We start from the raw sequence: 21,865 nt of genomic DNA on the forward strand, positions 1-21,865 counted from the left end.
GTGTGTGTGTGTGTGTGTGTGTGTGTGTTTGTGTGTGTGTGGGTATGACTTAAGTCACTTTCAGGGACACACACCAGACTTAAGACCAGTTGATTGGGGTCCGCTTGTGCAATTGGGGACAAAAGCCATTTTCCCCAATTGGTAAAAAGCTGATTTTTGGGTCAGTGGTTAAGGTTAGGGTAAGGGTTAGGTTTAGGCAAGTAGTGGTTATGGTTATGGTTAGGGTAAGTCTCTAGGAAATGAATGTAAGTCTATGTAAATACCCCAAAAGTGACATAAGTAAGACTGTGTGTGTGTGTGTGTGTGTGTGTGTGTGTGTGTGTGTGTGTGTGTGCGCGCGCGTGCGCACGGCCAAGGGTGCAAGTGAAGCCATCTTCACATATCTATCTATTGGGCCTTCTGTCTCTTGGTCTCTGCCAAATGCCAAATATAGTTTTGTGTATTGGGACATTAAAAATAGATCACTGCAATAATAATTTCAGAAAAAAATGTGTTTGATTGACAGGACATTTTGAAAAAAACCTGCAGTGCATATGAAGAAATATTCACTAGGTAGAAAAATCATGATAAGCTCGCCAACTACTATTTTAATGCTCATTAGCAAGGCAGTGAACCCCACACTGCTCCAGGGAAGCTGCTCAGAAGCCAGTAGTACAAGACTGTGCCAGGAGTGTACAGTAGATATATACTTTAAAAATCCCCTTCATGAATCACTTTATAAATTTATAAATGTCATAAGCTGTGTAATGAGATACAGCATAGTAAATGTAATAAAAATAATAATACAAAAACATAGAGGGAAAAAAATAAGCTATTGTGATGAATCCACATATTGATAATGAGCGGTGTGACCCACTCTCTGCCCTCAGCTCCTCCTCCAGGACTTTAAATAACAATGTGTTGTCAGTCAACACATCTGGTAATATAAAGGTTCAAGAAGTCAAGTGTTACTGCGTCTCTGCTCTCCCGGAGACTCATTTATCCACTTAAAGCTTAGCAAACCGCGATCAATAGCAATGAGATGACAATTTAATCGTCTCTCTGTAAGGATCATTTGCTGCAGCGGTGTACAGTCGCTGAGGCTTTGACTGATACACTGCTCACTGCACAAAATGGATATTCTGCAACCACATGAGCTTCAAGGAAAAATTACAGTCTCTTTGTCTCTCTCGTCTGTCTTTCTCTTTATCTGTCTCTCCCCCTCTTTATCTGTCAGCTGTTCTTCTGTGGTACAGTGTGCTGCCTCTCTTTGAGTGTGTGTGTGTGTGTGTGTGTGTGTGTGTGTGTGTGTGTGTGTGTGTGAAAGAGAGAGAGAGAGAGATAGAGAGAGAGAGATAGAGGGAGAGAGATGGTGGGTTTATTATGGTGCTTTGATGGATTTCCCCCCCCCGTCTATTTCTTAAAAGTGAGATGTTTCATTAAAGAACATCCTACATCTCTATATTTTTTATTATCTCTCTTTCTCTCTCTCTCTCTCTCTCTCTCTCTCTCTCTCTCTCTCTCTCTCAATTCAATTCAATTCAAAGAGGCTTGACCATATACAGTACAGCATTGCCTCTCTCTCTCTCTCTCTCTCTCTCTCTCTCTCTCTCTCTCTCTCTCTCTTGCTCTCTCTTCCCCACCTCCCTTTTTCTTTGTTTCAGTTTTTTGCATGCTAAATAATCATATGTCCACCATTGTTAGTGGATGAGTAATGGTGTTCTCAATCACAGGTGGGATGAAAGAGAGACACAGAGAGAGAGAGAGTAATCAAGTGAATGAAAGGAGGGAGAGAAGGAGTGACAGTCAGTAACAAAGAGGAAAGGCACAAAGAGAAATGTCTGAAATTGGCAGAAGAAGTGGCCCTTTGTATGCTCTTACCTCACAAATACAGTATGTGCAGGAGATGGAGAGGGGGAGAAGAGAGAGAAGATAGACAAAAGAGAGGAGAGAGAGATACAGTAAAGGAAGAGAGTCCAAATGAGAAATGAGAAATAGAGAAAGAGAAAGAAATGGGGAGAAAGACAGAGAAAGGGAAAGATAAAAATTAGTAATTGAGTGAGGCAGAAAAGACAGAGAGAGGCAAAAGACAAAGGGGAAGGTGTTTTTGAAACAGAGGCTGAGAAAGAGTGAGAGAGAGACAATGAAGAAGAGACAAAGACAGAGAAAGTGAAAGAGGGAGAATACTAAACAGAGGTATGAATAATTTGTTTCCAGAGTAGAACAGCACAATGCAAAGAGTGAATGAGCATCGTTGCAGTCTGTCCTCTGCTCTCTGCTCTTTGTTTTCTTTCTCTCTCTCTCTCTCTCTCTCTCTCTCTCTCTCTCTCTCTCTCTCTCTTTGAAACTATACAATAGGTGTTGAATGAGATTTTGGATCATAGGGTCATAAAACGGTACTCTAACATGAAATAGATATGTTCAAAAATAAGGTATCCTCCATGTCCTCCATTTTTTTCTTGCAAAATGATAGATAACACAAAATAAAACAAATTATAGTACTTTAGTAAGTAACTATTACTTAGTACCATGCATCCTCATATTTTAGAGATATTTGATGACAAACTTAAAGTAATTATATTTTTCCAAAATAAATACAGCGTTTTGAACGTTTCAAATGTCGGCTGTGTTGGTGCTACACTATAAAGTACCACCAGATGGTGGCATTGAACTGTATGTTGACCAGCGCTCAGCCATAGTGAGTTATGTTGGTGAATATGCAGGAAAAGATGCACTGCTGCTCACACTAAGCTACACTGTGTATTCATATGTTCATCAATGACTACAGCCTTCCATAAATCCACAGTGAGAGCCTCCTGGAGACATGCTGACACTATAACAAGGAGAATATTGTATCGTTCAGGGATGAATCTTAAAGGAAAACACTGACTTACAGTAAATAAGCTTTTGGATCAACTCACCACTGTGTTATGATAGATGATAGATTGGCAGCACAGCATGATAAAGCATTACAATGCAAACCAAATAAATACTGGACACACAGAAAGGGACTGCTATCCCTCTTCTCATCATACAACAGTAGGTTGAGAAATCTTTATAAAGGCATCATCTATATGCCTGCAGTGTCAAGTGTAATATAAATAAATAGGGCTATTTGCTGAAAAATCAATGTATTCCCTTAACCCAATGTCTTTCGGCTGCCGTTTCAATAATATATATCTTCACTTGCCCATTCAGATCTGTGGTTTGTGAAGACAATTTCGCACTGACTCGGACCTACAAATTGCAGCCACAGGCTGGCTGGATGATAAAATTTCCATCCCTCAATTGATTACTGTAATTTAGACAAAAAACTATTCCCAACAAGACCACAGAGAGGGGGAGGTGTAATTTAGATGAGTAAAAGTCTGCAAACTGTTTCTTCACCAGCCTCCTGCAGTCTAATCAAACTGAATCAAACTGAACGCTTCCATAATTCATCGGGCCCCTATATAGGCCTGTGTGTGTGTGTGTGTGTGTGTGTGTGTGTGTGTGTGTGTGTGTGTGTCCATCTGTCTTTCTGTCTGTCTGTGGGTGTGTCTGTTTTATTTATGTGTCCACATGAGTCTTGGGGTGCCTTTGTATGTGTCTCCATTTCTGCATTTATGTGTCTTTTTGGTGTGTGTGTGTGTGTGTGTGTGTGTGTGTGTGTGTGCGTGCGTGCGTGTGTGTGTGTGTGTGTATAATTCATTCTGCACACAGTGCATACAGGGAGACAGCCATGAAATCTTCATGGTCCAGGCATGTTCTTCTCCTTGCCTACTGCACGCTCTAGTAAACTCATTAAGACTCCTGAGTCCTCACTATATGTTTGTGTGTGTGTGTGTGTGTGTGTGTGTGTGTGTGTGTGTGTGTAAGTGAGAGAGAGTGAGTGAGAGTTCATGTTGTCTGCCTATGCATGTGTGCACTTATTCTTTGTATTTGTGCCTCTTGTGTGGACGTTTTTGTTTGTATTTGTGTGTTGTGCTGTTTTGTATATGTATGTGTGTGTGTTTGCATGTGTGTGTGCGTGTGCCCTCCACGTCCCTCTGTGTGTAACTCTTTGAGTGCTTCCTTGCATGAGTACATCTGCTAGAGTCCCCTCTCCTCTTTATCTCCACCCACACATGCCAAGGTTACTGCGCTAGCCGAGTCTCAGCGGACCACACACACAATAGACATGTTAATTACATGTAAAGTCTTGGTCTGTGCCTCGCAGCCGATTACAACTGAACCATAGGTTGCTGCACTGGTATTTTCAAGGTCAGATACACAACGCCGGTCTGTGTAGTTCACAGGACTTAACCTGTGAGGCCCTACGCATCTTGTGCTGTGTCAACATCTATACTGTGATTAGTATCGTCAGGCTTTGCTCACATATGGAGGACGCATTTTGAAATCAAAGGAGAGAAATCCAAGTTATCCATGATATTTGATAGATGGATGGATGGATGGATGGATGGATGGATGAATGGATAGATAGATAGATAGATAGATAGATAGATAGATAGATAGATAGATAGATACATACATACATACATACATACATACATACATAGACAGATCCACACACACATCCTCTGATTTGGAAACTAACCCACTGCAATGCTTATATAGGCCATACACAGTGCAACTTGAAATCATATATGTAGGTGTAAACTGTTTTGAGATAATTTTGTTAAGTAGCCTATGTGAAACTTGCTAAAGAAATAAGGATAGATAGATAGATAGATAGATAGATAGATAGATAGATAGATAGATAGATAGATAGATAGATAGATAGATAGATAGATAGATAGACAGAAAGTTAGAAGTTTCATCTAATCCAAAATACCCAAGCCGCTGTATAAAAGTTTTTCTCCTTGGTGCTACTTTACACAACTTTTTTCCTTTAAGTCGAATCAAGGTCAGATTAAGATATTGGCAGGAGCAGCTCTATTTATCTATCTTGACTATTCAGCCCCCCCAGTGAAACTTGGCAGTGTGTGTGTGTGTGTGTGTGTGTGTGTGTGTGTGTGTGTGTGCTCCCCTGGTTGGAATTGGCTCCAGTCACCTATTTGATGTAGAAGGTCACCAGCTAGATGTCCGCTGTGTCTGCCAATTCACTCTCCTCTCTCTCTCCCTCTCAGCACCTGCATATGTTTTCTGGAACACACACACACACACACACACACACACACACACACACACACACACACACACACAAACAAACAAACATACACACATACCAGTATTGAGTATTACTGCCAAACTGTTCTGTTTACAATGTTTATATGTATGTTTATGTCTATCTGCGTGAGTGCACATGCTTGTGTGTGTGTGTGTCTGTGTGAGTATATGTGTGCATGTCTGTGCATGCTTGTGTGTCTGAATGCATGCTTTCTTGTATGTGTGTATGTGTGTTTATTAATACCCACTGGTACAGGAATGTTTGTCTGTTATACAGCCTGCAGAGTGTGTGGTCTGCTCAAAGTATGGTGTGGTGCATAATATGTGTGTGTGTGTGTGTGTGTGTGTTTGTCTGTGTGTGTGTGTGTGTGTGTGTACCCATTTCAGCATGTGTTGCATGTGAACATCTTTGCTTATGTGTTTCAGAGAAAGTGTCCGCCTTCCTATTTGCCCACATAAAGACTGCAGAGTGTGGTGAGACTGGACCGGAGTGTGAAAGGTCCACAAACAGCACTTGAGGCATAATGTGCTCATTTCATTTAGTCCTGAGAGTCTCTTGAATTATTGACTTGCTGTATCTCTACTGGACACATACAGTACTTAGCCACAGGCTGTAGTGTGTTTGTGTGTGTCTTTGTATATTTATGAACAGGCTTCGAATTGATTAGTGTAGGCACCCACTATATCATAAATGCTTATATAGGCCATACACAGTGCAACTAGATAAATATATAAATAGGTAGATAAATAGATAGATAGATAGATAGATAGATAGATAGATAGATAGATAGATAGATAGATAGATGCACAGATGGATAGACAGACAAATTGTGCCTTTAATTATACTGTATTTTGATTTATTATTATTAATATCCACACTGTGTTCGAGGTACAGAATGAGCTCACATTAAACTGTCAATCTGTGAAATGTATTTCCTCTTTGACTAGTTAATGTTCCTCTGAGCTCTCACTGAGCATGTCCTGTCTTGCCCCTGTGCTGGAAACAATTTGTTTCTGTTGAGTAACTTGGCAAAGACACAGCTCACTTATGCAAGTTCAACTTCAGATTTCATGAAACCATTACAGATCTATGTTTTATGGCCTGTTCATAAAGCTTATAATAGTTTCATAGGTTTTGTAAATATCTATTTGATAAGCCTAATTGAACATGGTTTCTGCACCTACAAAGATATTTTTATGGATATATGGTGCAGTTATGTCTGCGTTCAGCTATTGAATCAGCCACAATCAATGTCCATATCCTCAGCTCTCATTTGAAATAACCCCACTGCTCTCAAAGGTTAGATCATTCAGAAAGCAAATGATCTCTTGTCCTGCAGAAAGAGCGGTGCTTGCAGCAGTACATCAATAATATAGGGGGGGGGGAAATGCAAAGGTCTTTTGGTCTCCTTTAAATCTTATTTTTCTTAAAAGTGGAAAAAATATGCTTATGGGTGAGATAATTCCCCTTTTTTCACTTGTCTGCAGAACAAGGCTAATCGCATTCCAGTAATAATGTCACCCTTATTCATGACAATTCTTTAAACAAGTTGATTTAGATTTAAAACTAATGAAATGACCTCATACCAATGGCGTTTTATTTTCACTTGCTTTTAGAAAAATAAGATTTAAAGACTCAACAATAGATTGAATGAGCTGTTAAGATGGATATCTTCGGCAGTATGCCTGATTAGTGTGGCTGCACGCTTGTCGATATTGCAGCGCCGCCTGTGCGTAAAAATTACCGCCTGGGTAATATATTTATTAGCACGTCTGTCGGGCGTGGTTGGCTTGTCTGCCGGGGGGACTGTAGCCGTATACTCCGCTTCAGGGCTGCTGGATGCTCCGTGATGGATGAGGAGTGACAGATCGGGGTTAGCCGCCAGGGGAGTCCATTTTCTTCTAGCGCACGGTCCTATCCGAGGAGAAAGGAGAGGAGAGGAGACGCTGGACGGAGAGGAGGAAGGGACGAGAATCTGAGAGGGGACCGAGCGATTTTCACCCCTCCTCTCTCTCTCTCTCTCTCTCTTTCTCTCTCTCTCTCTCACACACACACTCTCTCTTTCTCTCTCTCTCTCTACTCCCGTACATCACAATCTAGTGGGCTTTACCCGATCTGCACCGCATTGACGCTGCTGCTGCTTCCAGCCGACCCAACCCACTAAACTAAAACACACACAGAACCCACAGTGTCTTTTTGGATGCTATTATCCCCACAAGGAAACTGGATGCTGTGCTGATTGTGCGCGTATCGCATGGATGTGCAACAATTTTGCGAGGAGACTATTTCGAATGCAGTGTTTTTCCCCTCTCTCTTCGTCTATCTCTTTGGATCCGGACTTTGAATTGCTGTCTTGCTCGGTAATGGCAAGACTTTGGAAGCAGGACTGAATCCGAGAGGAGAGGCGGGAAGAGCAGCGGCTTGGCTCGCGTTGGAGAGACTACGCTGCCGCAGCTGCAGTACACACTGGGTGACACAGAATTGGAATATGCCGTACAAGTTTGCAAAGCTCATGTGACGGATATGTGGATCTTTTCTTGAGACGGTGAGCTCTCCAGCTGCTATTGCCAACATGGGTGTTGACTGAATGGGAGAGTATCCCTGCACTGCGAGAGAGATACGAGGATGCACTTGTGAGGATTATATCTGCGCTCAATCATACCTGGACCATGCAGATTCTGCCGCCGAGGACGTTATTCGTGTTATTAGCCCATGCACACGTGTTATTATCTCTGAGAAATAATGGAGACATACGAACTAAATACGAAAACAACAACAACACATACTATACCAGGACCTTCCATGGGTCTCTCCGGGAGAGCCCCCAAAATAAAGCCCGAGACCGTGCGCTCTCGCCGGGATACGCCACAGGTGCGTCCTCGGTGGAACCGCAGGCGCACCGGGCAATTCCCAGAGGGACCTTTAACTCCTCTCACCCATGGAAAAGGGTAATTGCAGGAGAAACGAGGCGAATCGGACACAACAAACGCGACTTAAATAGGACTGTGACACCCATGGAGGATCCCAACGCCGCCCCGCATTGGGACCCGACGCGTCACCATAATAAGAGGAGAAAGTTGAATGGCGGTCTTAGTAGTACGGGGACGCCAGCAGGTGGACACCACAATGCGGCTAAGCCCTCTTCAATGGGCTGGAGAGGAGGAGGGGGTCAGGGGGAGAGCGACAGGCGTAAGAGAGGCACAAAAGACGAGCAGAAGAAAGCGTGGAAGAGGGGGAGAAACCGGCTGAACAAAAGCTCAGTGGTTTTGGCTCAGCCTCATGCGTCGCCGTGGGAACCCATTCCCAAGCCGGTGGCCCTCACCTCCACCGACCTGCCCTTTGACCTCTTCACCAGGAGGACCGAGTTCTTCACTTTCAGGGAGGAGAACCCCTGGGATGCCACGCCGATGACCCCTCCCAATTCGCAGGACTTCGGGGACGAGATCAAGAACCCCTTTTATCCGGTGACGAGTGAGACTTACGGCGCATACGCGATCACATGCGTCTCCGGGGTTATTTTCCTGGTGGGGATAGCGGGAAACATCGCCATCCTGTGCATCGTGTGCCAGAACTATTACATGAAGAGCATCTCCAACTCTCTGCTGGCCAACTTGGCCGTCTGGGATTTTGTGCTCATCTTCTTCTGTCTGCCGATGGTGGTTTTCCACGAGCTGACCAAGTCCTGGCTGCTGGGGGAATTCACCTGCAAAGTGGTGCCCTATGTGGAGGTAATTCTATTCTATTCTATTCTATTCTATTCTATTCTATTCTGCTTCTGTTCTGTTCTGTGCTGTGCTGTGCTGTGCTGTGCTGTGCTGTCCTGTCCTGTCCTGTCCTGTCCTGTCCTGTCCTATTCTATTCTATTCTATTCTATTCTATTCGATTGTGCTGTGCTGTGCTGTGCTGTGCTGTGTGGGCTGTCCTGTCCTGTCCTGTTCTATTCTATTCTATTCTATTCTATTCGATTGTGCTGTGCTGTCCTGTCCTGTCCTGTCCTGTTCTATTCTATTCTATTCTATTCTATTCAATTCTGCTTCTACCCAGCTATGTTCTATTCTATTCTGTTTCTGTTCCATTCTATTCTATTCTATTCTGTTGTGTTTTGTTTTGTTTTGTTTTGTGCTGTTCTGTTTTATTATACTCAACATGTTGCTTTCATAAAGAATTTAATAACATCAGAAATACATAATAGCTTCATTGGATGTCAATGGGGATTTCAATGGCTTAGGGACATTTAATTTCCACTTTAGTGGAAATGTTAACAGTTATGCTTTGAAGCACGGTACATGTGCAATATTGCCTTCTGCAGGGATGGCAATTAGCAAATTGGACGCAACCAATGTCAATAACATCATCCACCTTGCAAGAAAATGATCACTTCATTAATGTTAATAGGCCTAACCTATTGAACGTTTGGGAATGACAGTGCAGTGAAACACTATGTTTGGTAGTAATTGTTTGGGGAATTCCCCATCCACGCTGCCTGGAAAGGTGGCGTTAAGGACATCAGGTGCTGAGTTTTACTGTAACCCCTGACTGACCAGCAGCACACAGGCAGGGCTAGGGTGTCACCTCAGCTAACAAGGACACTCTGTTTGTCCCTTGTACACCTGCTGCTGGAGAGAGAGGGAGCCTCACCTATCCCTCAAGGCATGCAGACCAGACACACACCTACACACACACACACACACACACACACACACACACACACACACACACACGCACACACACAAAACAGGATGTAAGGCAATATCCTGCTGTCTCCCATCCACTCTCACTCACATACAACAGAAATACCCTTTCTCCTGTTGCTTGTGTTACCCATAAGTACGCTCAAAAAACAAGGTCACAGACACTCTCTCTCTCTCTCTCTCTCTCTCTCTCTCTCTCTCTCTCTCCTTGTGTCTCTGTCTGTCCTTCACACATACGGAGACACACACTTACATTCAGGTGTCGGGGAGGGATGCCTTAGACAGGTTTTTTATACCATCCTTCTCATTGTGTGGCCATTGTAATTACACAGGTGTCAGATTCAACCAAAGACTAATGCCTCTGTACTGAGCAGTGCTTGTCAACCTATAGGGGTTTTAGCTGCCTCATTTTGAAGGGCCACAAGCTGATAATATGAATGAGATAAATGTATTTCTAATATACAGACATATTATCATGGTACTGCCTTCATGATGTAGCCTCAGTTTTGGCTCAAAAGATTCTCATTGTGAGTAATTTTGAGGGTGGGAGTTTTACGTTTTCACTTCATGTGTAGCAACACTAATGACTTGTTATAATTTTCACTCTGTTTAAAAGACATTTTCAGTAATCTCATTACAGCCAGATGTGAAGACCAGTTGGTGGAGCTACATCATCATCATACTGTGACTAATTTTCAACCATAGTGTGAGATGGACATTAGTAATTCCAAGACCAAGAAATGCTTTGTCTTTAGAAATAGTGGTTTGCAGCCTCTAGGTTATACAGTGGTTCCTCCAGTGGTTATACAAGAAAGATAGCCCGCACTGGGGAAATATCAATCATTGATTGGTGTCATAACCTGGCCATGTTCCCCAACATCAGGGGGTATGTGTAGGCATCTCTTTGTTTGTTGGGGTCACAAGCTGTAAAGGCTGAGGGCTACTTACAGAGTTTCCTCCCATATATATATTTATTTGCGGTGGCCAAACCACAATACCACCTCCCCTCCCAACCACCACCACCCCAACTAGGTTTCACAAATCGATAAAAAGTAGACAGTGCCTATCTCCTTTCTGCTACTCAATGCCCTCTTGCTTGCCTCAGTCTTCACTGGCCACAGATAAAACAATGTGCAACATCATATTTGCCATCTGTTGCATACATTGTAAGCACCTTACAGTGCACAGAGTGCATATATTTTAAGCGTAGGTGGCCTCAGTGGGAAACAAACCCCCTGGCGATGTTAGTGCACCTGAGCTACCCAAAGACAACAGAATATAACTTAAGAACCTGTGGGAACTGACTTGTATAGAAGAGTGTTGGAGAATCTATAGGAGCGATATTAGGTTGCTGCTGTGCTGAGGACTGCAGGAACACGCCTCCAAGGCATAGACTATGTGGCTACTCTGTATGGAAGAGTATGTGTGTTTGTGTGTGTGTTTTGGGGAGGAGTGGTATTTGTGTATTTCTGTGTGTTTACTATGCGTGTGCACATGCATTTTAGAGTGTATATTTTTCAGGACGTGCATTGGGGCCTGTCTGTGCACGGCGGCCTGAATGTGTATGTGTGCGTGTGTCAGATCAGGGCGTGAGTAATGCAGCCTGGGGCTCTCTCTCTCCCCATGGAGCATTCTGTGAAACACACACACACACATACTCTCTCACACACACACATACACACGGAGACATTCACCCTGTGGAATGACTATATTCTTCACTTAACCCAAATTCAGTCACAGGGGATATCAACATTTGGCCTGGAACAATGAACCCTAACCCACACACACATAAACACACACACACACACACACACACAAACATTTATTAACATACATTTTAACCACACAAACAATTTTAATTTGACATTAAACCATACAGACTCTGATGCAGACTGACTTCTAGGTGATTCTATAATTCAGCACAGCATGACTTATGTATGTACGTGTGTGTGTGTGTGTGTGTGTGTGTGTGTGTGTGTGTGTGCTTATACAGAAGCACACACTCACACACACAGTCAGCTGCACACATGTTTGCTTATACACACATACACACCTGCAGGCACTATCACTCAAAGACACACACACATACATACACACAAGCACACTCACACAAACACATACGTACATGCATGCGTGTTCACACACACGTGCAGACACAAATCCACAGATCCACCATACACAGAGATAAGAGCATAGCTAAGGTGGTATAGATAATGTATCAGTGTCAGCTGAGAGAGGAGGCTCCACATGGTGCTGCCTTCAGTAAACACTGTTTTATTCAGTATTAGTGGCTACAATGGGAGATTTTCCAAACTTCAAAGAGAAAGTGGCACTTTTTTGGTGTGAGAAGCAAGAAAGCATCGCAGGAAAATGGTAGGGATGCTTCAAAAGATAGCCAATGTGGGGTACAGCAAGCCTGCAATACCTCAGTTACCTCAGTCTGTTTCACTGTGGAGAAAGTTCCCCCTACTCTCAATGCAGATGGCCCCTTAACACAGTGCAGCAAATTTAGGCTAAACTAATGGGCAATAATTGCTTTTTGCACCTGGAAATGGGTTAGGATAATACTTGAAAATAGGTTAAAATAACAAATTATTTCACAAACATTGCAGTAAGCATTTTATAAGCCACAGGGAAAATTAGGTCATTTGTCAGGGTTCATTCAGAGCTACGCTGCTGTAGCACAGAGGTTCTAAAACTTTTTGGCTCATTACCCCTAAATAAAGAGATGCTTACTAATCACCAACTGAGCACAAGGCAAGGGCACAATGGTGAACAGTGACGTCAATAATTATGATCATGATATGCTCTAAGCCGAGATAGAAACCCCGCATCATCTTGTCGAATAATGAGGTAGCTGAAAAAGTCCTAGGGCCAGATCTACAACACTGTGTAGATTTCTAAATTCAAAACATGCATAGACAGTCTTTTTGTCATGCATTGTACCATTTTATAAATCTCAATCATTGTGAAACTGTATGCATATACAAGCGCCTAATGACCATAATTACCATCCCATAAATAGCCAGACAAATAGCCAGAAATGGATGTGTGCACACTCCTATTTGACCTAGTTTGGACATAAACACCAATAATCATCATTGTTACGCACAGCCATTACGCACCAAATACATTGTATTAATAGCCTGTTGATTGATAGTACATCTGTAGGTCTAATTTATCATCTGAGGTGTGTGTTATTCTTATTTCAAAATACTGTGTGATTTGGGTGACAATATATAAACCTATTTACTCTTGCTAGAATAAAAACTAAGATAGTTGAAAAAAGGATGTTAATCACATGCATACATCTATAACTGTTACCATCATATGAAACTCTAATGAGACCTAATAGGCTGCTATAGTCTAGCATATGCATACATTTTGTCCGTATGCATTTGGCCTCTAGTGTGCTGCACCAGACCCTGTAGATACTGTAGGCTGCCTTTGCTATGCTACAGTGGGCTTCAGCAGGCAGAGAGAGAGAGAGAGAGAGACAGGCTGGGCTTTTCAGAGAAAGAGAGACAGACTATTGAGACAGAGAAAGAAAGAGGCTGGGGAGAGAGAGCGAGAGAGAGAGAGAGAGAGAGAGAGATGGGAACAGGGCTGCATGGAGCCACCGAGGGCCAGAGGTGGACCAGTGTATTGTGTTGAAATTGGTGGTAATGGCAAGACATACATCAGCTTGACACATTCACACACACACACACACAGACAATACACTGGTCCAACTCACACGCACGCGCACATACACACACACACACACACACACACACACACACACACACATACTGTTTCAATTATTTCGACCAGATCTATTATCCGGACACACATTTCATCTAATAAAACGAAATGCAAACTCCCACAACCAATCAGACAGAAAGCCATGTGACAAATCCTCATTGACTGAGAGTCGTTCACCCTCTCTGTTTCTTTTGTAAGCTCTCTCTCTGTTCCTCACATTCTCTTGTTCCTATCTACAGGGTTTGGAAAAAGATAGACGAAACACCACACTAAATCAGCCTGTGGTGCAAACACTTCCCTCATGATGTTCCCATATTCTGAGATGATAACGCCCCCGTACACACTGCTAAACAGATTCAAGAGATGCTCTCATGCACACCAGGATGAAATGAAATGCCTTCCATGGCCTCCCCAATCACCAGATCTAAACGTCTTTGAACCTTTATGAGAAGCTCTGGAGCGCAAGGTGCAAAGCAGATTTCCAACTCCTTCATATTTCAAAAAAACTTGAGGCTTTCCTTCTTGAAGAATGGTCAGATATCCCACACAGTTCAGGACTTGTATGACGCACTCCAAGGAGAACTGAAGCTGTTCTGAAGGCAAACAATGGTCTTACTCCTTATTAGATATTTGTTGTTGTTATTTTGTCCACCCCCTGTATCTATCTATCTGTCTATCTAGCTATCCAGCTAACTATCTAGCCTGTAGGTAAGGACACACACACTTATTCTCTCTCTCACACATATACATGCATACACACGGTCACACACACACACACACACACACAAAGTCAGTTGGGTGTGCTGATCTTCCAGATGGGTGGGATGGCCTTCTCTCCACTGATCACTGCCCGTGGCTGTTACTCTCTCTGTATCTCTCTCTCTCTCTCTCTCTCTCTCTCTCTCTCTCTCTCTCTCTCTCTCTCTCTCTCTCTCTGTCTCTGTCTGTCTCCCTCTGTCTCTCCCTGCATCAGCTCTCTGTGATTAGAAACAAGCCATGGGGGGAGGCCTCACACACACACACACACACACACACACACACACTTGTGCACATCTACACACTGAATACACACCTACGTGCATGCAAACACACACTCAATGCACATATAAACAACACATTCTTGTGTGCAAGTACACACACGCTCTTACCCACACACTGTGTGAGGGCACATGCTCACACAGATCGCGTGAACTCTCCATTACTCAGCTTGTCTAATAGGCACACGAATGATAGTTAATTGGAAGATATGTAAATTATTCAGCGTATATAATTAACGGCTCTACATAATGGATGATGGTTAGTCCATTCAGTCAGCTCTTTGTCCGTTGATGAGTAGATCGTGTTTTGTATGATGAGACAAGACCACACAACAACCGCATAAAGCAAAGATTAGCCTAGCTGTTGGATGCAATTAGCCAAATTGGTAATTATGCACGTAAATACAGAATATTCACTGGAATACAGCCGACGATTGCCATTAGGAATTAGGCATGTTTGTGAAATGGAATTGAATAGAACAGCATATCAGTGGCAGATACGCAGAGAACAGAAGGGAACAGAGCAGCGGATCACGACAGCTCATGTGCAGAATAGAATGAAATAGAACAGAACAGAATAAAATATAACAGAGTGTGATCGGAATAGAATAAATAGGCTACATCATATCACATTATGGTATGAGCAGAACAGAATAGTATAGCAGTTGTTATGGTCCAAACTTACATTGTCTCACACATTCATGCAAGCCCAGAAAAGCAGAGCAGAAACCGGCATGTGGTAGAATAGAATAGAATAGAATAGAATAGAATAGAATAGAATAGAATAGAATAGAATAGAATAGAGCAGTGGTCCTCAAATCTGGTCCTTGGGGGCCAGAGTACTGCTGGTTTTCGATTCTGCCATTTTGTTAATTGCATTCATCTGTCATCTCAGGTCCAAATCAGTCCCTGATCAGACAGCTAGAATGAAAATTACCTGGTCGAAGAGAAAAACCAGCAGCACTCTGGACCCCAGGGACTGGATTTGAGGACCACTGGAACAGAGGATGAGAGCGACTGCATTTGGCATCGCCTCAGACATAACACCTACAGACAGGAAGCAATGACCTAGAACAGGACTTGCCACCAGCCACTGTACACTGAGAATAGAATGATTTTTTTGAAAGTCCTGGGGAAATCTGCCACAGGTCAGGATATAATTTAATGGAAGAGAATTTATTGTCCATAAGAAACTGCCTCAGACATACTGTGAGAGACTGAGACAGAAAGCAGTAGAAGAAGAGAAGAGGAGAGGAGAGGAGAGAACAGGAGAGGAGAGATACTTTAACACATAGAGAGAGGAAGCCGTGGCATTTCAAGTTCTATTTGTGTTCTAACATCGTCAGAGGAGTTACCATCGGCTCACAAGGATAGATTTAGCCCTGCGTCTGCCATGATCCATTGATCTGACACACACCTGGTATATGCAGGCACGCACTCACACACACATACACACTCCTACCTATATGCACACACACCCCTGTACTCACACGCATGCACCTACATACTAGGGCTGGGCGATATATCAATATTATATCGATATCGTGATATGAGACTAGATATCGTCTTAGATTTTGGATATCGTAATATCGTGATATGGCATAAGTGTTGTCTTTTCCTGGTTTTAAAGGCTGCATTACAATAAAGTGATGTAATTTTCTGAACTTACCAGACTGTTCTAAAACAGGGAAGGAAACCCTGTCTTTGCATTTTATTTTGATCACAGTCTTGTTTTAATGAAAGTGCTTGTGACATCTCACATGTGGCTTTGACTTACAACTGAACATTTAGCCCACTTCGTAGAAAATACCGAGATATATATCGTGTATCGCCATTCAGCCTAAAAATACCGAGATATGATTTTTGGTCCATATCGCCCAGCCCTACTACATACCAATATTCACCCTCCAATATGTGCGCATGCACTCACACGTGCATGCGCACATGCATGCCATATCAATTCTCTCTCTCTCTCTCTCTCTCTCTCTCTCTCTCTCTCTCTCTCTCTCTCTCTCTCTCTCTCTCTCTCTCTCTCTCTTTCTTTCACAGACACACACAGACACACAGCCTAGCAGTAAGACTGATGGTAGCTGTCAGTGACAGGGTCTTTCCGGTTAGAGTTATGGTCTGGTGTAGCCTGCACTGGGTCACACAAACCCAACCTAGAAAAAGACTTCAGCTGGAATAGCCCTTTGTCTCCCTGGCTCATTTAGACTGTGTGTGTGTGTAGGTGTGTTTGTGTGTGTATATGTGTGTGTGTGTGAGTGAGAGTGTGGGTGTGGGTGTTCATCCTATGATTTTTGTCATCTGCATTGTAATTGTTTGATGGTGAATGTCTGAATGTCTGTGTGTGTGTATGTATGCCTGCTTTTGTGTGTGTGTAAGTGCACCTACATACTATCTTCGAGTGTGTGTGTGTGTGTGTGTGCGTGTGTGTGCGTGTGTGTGTGTGTTGTTCTGTCTCCACATGAGCCCATTCGTCACCTGATAACAGCCATTACCCCTGACAGCGGCTGGAGACACAATACGGCCATAGCGGCTCCACCAGTCCCCGTTAAGCCCCAATTAATAACACAGGCCCTCTGTGCCACTGGCTCACAGGACCCTTAATCAGGAAGTTAATGGGCCGTTATTAAAAACAGCACCGGGGGAAATGTCTTTCTCTCACCTGTCGTGCAGATCAGAGGCCAGAGCCTGGAAAAGATTTGTTGTGGATGAGAGACGTTATTGTGTTTTTTTGAGCCCTTGAGATCCCTTGAAGATGTACCACACCTTGTCATCATGTTTACTAGTACCTTTTTGACGCTATTTTCAGATAGGAGGCTAGCCAATGTGACGAAGCAATGGATGATATGTAATGGTATTGCAATAATAGGAATACAAAAACTGTATTGTAATACCTTACACAGTAATCAGATAAACTATAGTTCATTACTTGCTGGATTAATTAACCAGAAATTTGAAAGAAAAAAGTTGCATTAAATCTAAAATTGGAAATAATAATATAGATGTAATAATAACACTTAACATTTACAAATCATTCATTTAACTGCACTGTGTGTGTTAACTGAACAATTTCTAGGGATTTTACAGGCACAGAAACCCCAAAGTAACTAAAAATCACTCTCTTATTTAGTCTGGGTTTTCCAGTGAATTGCATTGCAGATTTAAACAAATAGTAATCTTTGAATGATAACATTTTCAAAGTACCATTCCCAACCCCGAGGCTAGCAGACCTGTCATCTTGGGAGCAGGTACAAGTTAACATGACAGGGGCAAGGCTGGCGTACGGAGGAAATGCCAAATTAGCATTGTTAATCATTCTGAAGATGTCACAGCTTATTTCTCTCCCTGTCACTTCGGACTGTCTCTCGCTCACTGATGTGTTTTTGTGCTGTTGTTCCTCTCTTCACTCCATCGTCTCTCGCTCTCATTCTCAGTTTCTCCCACTCTCCCATTGCTCCTCTTTTTCTCTCTCCCGTTCTTGTTCTGTCTCTCCCTCATCTGCATGCCCCCCTCCCCTCCCCACACACCCCCCGCAGGGCGCTCCATCACCCCACCAGGCCTGACTCTCCGACTCTCTCTCTCTCATCTCCCCTCCAGTACAAAGCTGTGCTTGTTCGCCCTGCCCTGTCTCCCCACCGCACCACTCTGATCAAAGCCCATTTGCCTGCTCCTCCGTGACAGCCTTTAAAGCCATTCCAGCCCTGTTGTCCAAGCCATGAAATATTCACCGCATGCTAGCACCTGTCCGTGTGTATCGGAGGGGTGTTTGTGTGTGTGTATGTGGCGATGTGTATGTGTGTGTGTATCCATACAAGCACCTCGTTGCATGGGAATATAGGTGTGGCATGGTTGCAGAGGAAGAAGAGGGTATTTTCAGATCAACAATTATAGACTGGGATTTCAATTGATTTAATAGAGCCTGAGGTCATGAAACTTGCTCAGCTTTTAAAGAGCTTTTAAAAACTTCAATTCAAATAAATTGAATGGCATGGATTATGTGGTAAAATGGTGTGTTCGATGTGCGGCCTGGGTAAATGAATAGCATATTTTCTACATTACGTGGCACGGCCTTATAATGCAAAGCAAATTTCTGAGAAACAAACCCAGATTCAATCCCTGCAACTTCAGCTAAGCATGATGGAATTTCCTGTATTCTTTGCTGTGATTTACCTTCTCTGGTGGTCAAATAGTTAGTTAAGAATGCCTTTCGAGTTTGAATGACCTACTTCTTCAAACTCGACTGCATGTGCAATCCAAGCAATCAAGGCAGTAAGAGGTATTAATATAGGAGAACATGATTTTAAAATGTATTTATTTCCAGATCTATTGACTCTGTCCAGTCCAAGCTGCTCGATAATGTCCTGAAAATTGTCTTTATTTGTCTTGTCTGTCCACTGCACAAATTAAGTTCCTCATGGAAAACAGAAAAAGTCATTTGAATAAAAAAAAAATGAGTTTCAATAAATGCACCAAACGCACCATAAGTCACTCACAGCAATTATTATTGCAGCAAAGTTGACTAAATTGTCAAAACATATCAGCACGACTGTAGTTACAGTTTGACGTGACAGCAGGTGATAAGGCCTCTGGGTCCACATCACAGTCACATTCATCACTGCTAATTGTTCAGAGTGCTGGAGCCTGTTGGTGCTTTGTCTCCCCCACTTACCACTCTCTGTTCCGTGTGGTCACCCTTCATTAGCCTGGGTAAGACTCTGTGTGTGTCACAGGGTCAATGTGTGTGTGTGTGTGTGTGTGTGTGTGTGTGTGAATGCGTCTCTTATGCTGTGTGTGTGTGTATCAGGCCCAGACACACAGACAGAACATGTTGTAGTGTGTGTGTATCCCCTATCTGTCCAGGATGTATGTGTTTAGAGCACTAAAGCCGTGCCTCACTGGGGCCATCTGGGAAGCTGGCTGCTGTAATTAAGTCAGAGATGAAGGGAGGGAGGGAGGGAGGGAGGGAGTGAAGGAGGGAGAGACGTAGGGGAGAAAGTAGATGGAATAGAAGAAGAGAGGAAAGGAGGGAGAGAGCAAGGAAAGGAGGGATAAGAAGGGAAGCCATAAGTGAGAGACACAGGGAGAGAAGGTATAGGGAAGGGGATAGAGGAGAGGTATGAATAAAGCAAGGAAGAAAACAGGAAGAAAAAGGTATAGGGAGAAGCAAAGGGAGGATGGAAAGAGGGAGAGAGATGAAAAGCAGAGAGCAAATGTGAAACAGAAGGAGAAAGATAGGAGAGGGTGAGAGAGGATGAAGGATGGAGGGATGAAGCGAGAGGTAGGCAGTGGGAAGAGGAGGTGAGGATGACAGACAAAGGAGGAAAGCAAATGGTCGAGAGTGGAAAAGGAGTGGAACAGTGAGAGGAGAACAAGGAGGGATGAAGGAAGGAAGTTCAAAATGACCGCAAGTCACAAAAATGTCTTCACTTCAAAAGTAAAAAAAAAACCCCATCAAACTGGCTCTCACAAGTATAGAAGTACAAGCACCACACACACACACACACACACACATACACACACACTCCAGCTGTACAGGATATTTTTACAGGGTGCCAAATGAGCCTTAATCCACCAGATGCTTTAGCGTGCTGAGAAGCGTAAATTTGTGCACTTTCTGATCATTTGCAAACTCTTTACATGGATAACTTGGAGGCAAATGCAAGAAATGTTTTTCATACAGACATTACAGCATGAAAGTGGAATGTTTAAGAGATTTGTTGATAATAATAATAACATTGTCGTTGAATTAATGAATGCAGCAATGATGGCTTTCTATCAGTGAATAACTCCTCCCACCTTCCCTCCCCTTACTCTTTCCCATTTTCGTCCTCTCTCTCTTTAGCTGTATGGATGTGTGGGGGGTCTAACTCTCTCTCTCTCTCTCTCTCTCTCCCTCTCTCCCTCTCTCTCTCTCTCTCTCTCTCTCTCTCTCTCTCTCTCTCTCTCTCTCTCTCTCTCACACACACACATACACACACAAATATTCACATATTCAGGTCTCGGGGAGGGATGCTACACACACACTGTTAATAGCAGCTTACAGCCTTCCATTGTGGTTCCATTGTTCCATTGTTTGTAATTACACAAGTGTCAGGTGCACCCAAAGGCCAATACCAATGCCAATACTGTGTGTCTGTAGTAACTACAACATGGACATGAACCCCTGCCTGAATGATGCTATAAGAGCCTCTCTCTGTGTCTCAGTCTCTTAGTTGCATTTCAAGAAGCTTTACTGCCATGATAAGATAAGCCGAAGTATAAATGGTTAACACTTTATTTGCTTGCTTCTTTTGATTAGAGGTTTAAAGAAGTCCCTTAGACAGATACCTGTACATTAACTGTGGTCAAAGAATAAGGTGTTTGATGAATGATGTTATAAGAATGTCTCTTTGTCTACTTGTTCCCACAGGTGGCGTCTCTGGGTGTGACCACCTTCACCCTGTGTGCTCTGTGCATCGACCGCTTCCGTGCGGCCACCAATGTCCAGATGTACTACGAGATGATCGAGAACTGCACCTCCACCACCGCCAAGCTGGCCGTCATCTGGATCGGCGCTCTCCTATTGGCCCTCCCGGAGCTCCTCATCCGGCAGCTGGTGGCGGAAGACACGGGAATCCCGGACGAGCCTCCCGTGGAACGCTGTATCATCAGGATATCGACCTCACTTCCTGACATGCTCTACGTGCTGGGCCTGACCTACGAGGGCGCCCGGCTGTGGTGGTGCTTCGGCTGCTACTTCTGCCTCCCCACCCTCTTCACCATCGGGTGCTCGCTGGTGACGGCGCGCAAGATCCGGCGTGCCGAGCAGGCCAGCGTGCGCAGCAACAAGAAGCAGATCCGCCTGGAGAGCCAGATGAACTGCACGGTGGTGGCGCTGGCCATCGTGTACGGCGCCTGCGTGGTGCCCGAGAACATCTGCAACATCGTTTCCGCGTACATGGCGGCCGGGGTCCCCGAGCACACCATGTCCGTCCTCCACCTGCTCTCCCAGCTGCTGCTCTTCTGTCGGGCCGCGGTGACGCCGGCGCTGCTGCTCCTCTGTGTCGCCCGCTCGGCAGGGCCTTCCTGGACTGCTGCTGTTGCTGCTGCTGCTGTAACCACGCGCCCTCCTCGGCCACGGCCAGCGACGATAACGAACACGAGTGCACCACCGAGTTGGAGCTGTCGCCGTTCAGCACCATCCGCAGGGAGCTGAGTAACTACACCCCCGCCGGCTCCAACTGCTAAAGTGACATTCTTCATCAGGGATGGAGATTTTA

General features: G+C 43.8%; 1 pseudogene; it reads left to right on the plus strand.

Annotated features, from left to right (window-relative positions):
- Window positions 1-7,797: 7,797 nt before the first annotated feature.
- LOC139639864 (prosaposin receptor GPR37-like) lies at window positions 7,798-21,833 on the plus strand (annotated as a pseudogene).
- The last annotated feature ends 32 nt before the right edge of the window (window positions 21,834-21,865 follow it).

Source organism: Centroberyx affinis, unplaced genomic scaffold (assembly GCF_046629955.1).
Source record: "Centroberyx affinis isolate AG114_WGS23_722 - 3 ecotype Tasmania unplaced genomic scaffold, CSIRO-AGI_Caff_v1 ptg007876l_1, whole genome shotgun sequence".
Taxonomy (NCBI): domain Eukaryota; kingdom Metazoa; phylum Chordata; class Actinopteri; order Beryciformes; family Berycidae; genus Centroberyx; species Centroberyx affinis.